Source organism: Chrysochloris asiatica, unplaced genomic scaffold (assembly GCF_000296735.1).
Source record: "Chrysochloris asiatica unplaced genomic scaffold, ChrAsi1.0 scaffold00088, whole genome shotgun sequence".
NCBI classification, from domain to species: domain Eukaryota; kingdom Metazoa; phylum Chordata; class Mammalia; order Afrosoricida; family Chrysochloridae; genus Chrysochloris; species Chrysochloris asiatica.
The window spans coordinates 8,383,190-8,384,391 of record NW_006408606.1 but is presented as its reverse complement, the minus strand read 5'-3'; positions in this window follow the sequence as shown (position 1 = coordinate 8,384,391).

Below are 1,202 nucleotides of genomic sequence, written 5' to 3'. Positions count from 1 at the left end.
TGTGTCCATGTCCCTGGGCTCAGGATTCCCCAGGTCTCACCATAGTGCTAGACAACCAAGTCTCAATCAAGGTGGACAGGAGTCTGTTGAACATGGTCAGACTTAGCTCACAATTTCATTTCTGTTTTCCCTCAGCTTTCCCTTATCGGTAACCGGCCGATGTAGTCACCAGCAAGACCACATACTTACTTGTGTATTCCCCTTGAGTCTCAGTCTTTAAAGGGGGTTTTCCCTGAGGGGATCCGACCACTTGCCTTGATGGCTCTCTGGAGAACAGTTTGCTTGTCTTTGAAGTAGTCAATCAGACTGCCATTATTGTTTTTTTATTTTCCCGCCGGTCTTTGTTTCAAGAAGTATCTTCTGTTCTTCTAGTTGCTCCAGGCTGGTCTGCTTGTCCTTTCAAGTAGAAATTTCCCACCTCAGATGATTCTGGGTGGGGATCAGGATTCCACCTATGGTCTTATGCAATGCAAAGACTCTGCAGGAAGCCTCATTCACTGGGCAAGTTCTAGTCCCATTTTAGGTATTCCAATCTGTTATAGGCTGAAGACGAACTTACAAGCTTTCTATGGTCCTGTTTCTGGCTATTCATTTCTCGCTCCCTCAAGTGTCTGTTTTAGGTGCCATCGAGTTGATACCGACTGATAGCAACCTTATGCACAGCAGAACGAAACACTACCCGATCCTGGGCCAACCTCATTACTGTTGTCTGTCAATGGTGCCACTTTGTCAATCCATCTCATTGGGGGTCTTCCTCTTTTTCTTGACCCTCCACCTTACCAAACATGATATCCTTCTCCAGTGACTGCTCCCTCCTGACAATATGTCGAAAGTATGAGAGACGAAGTTTGGCCATCTTGGCCTCCAAGGAGCACTCTGGCTGTACTTATTAATTTTTTATGTGGTTTGCTACATGGGATAAATAACTGAGTGGTAACTTTTATTAGGGATTTTTGGAAATCACTACCATTCTTGTATCCATCTTCATGGAATGTTCTAAGGTGGTTTCAGAAAAGGATGATATAAGTGGAGAGTCCCTTCAAGTTAAGTATGTTTTATAGGTACTTACTGTACAAGGTTGCTATGGGTCAGAACTGACTCAACGGCACTTACAACAACAACAAGTGTGTGTGTACACACACTCAGTTATTTATCCTATGTAGCAAACCCCATAAAAATTAATATATAATTTATATATTATA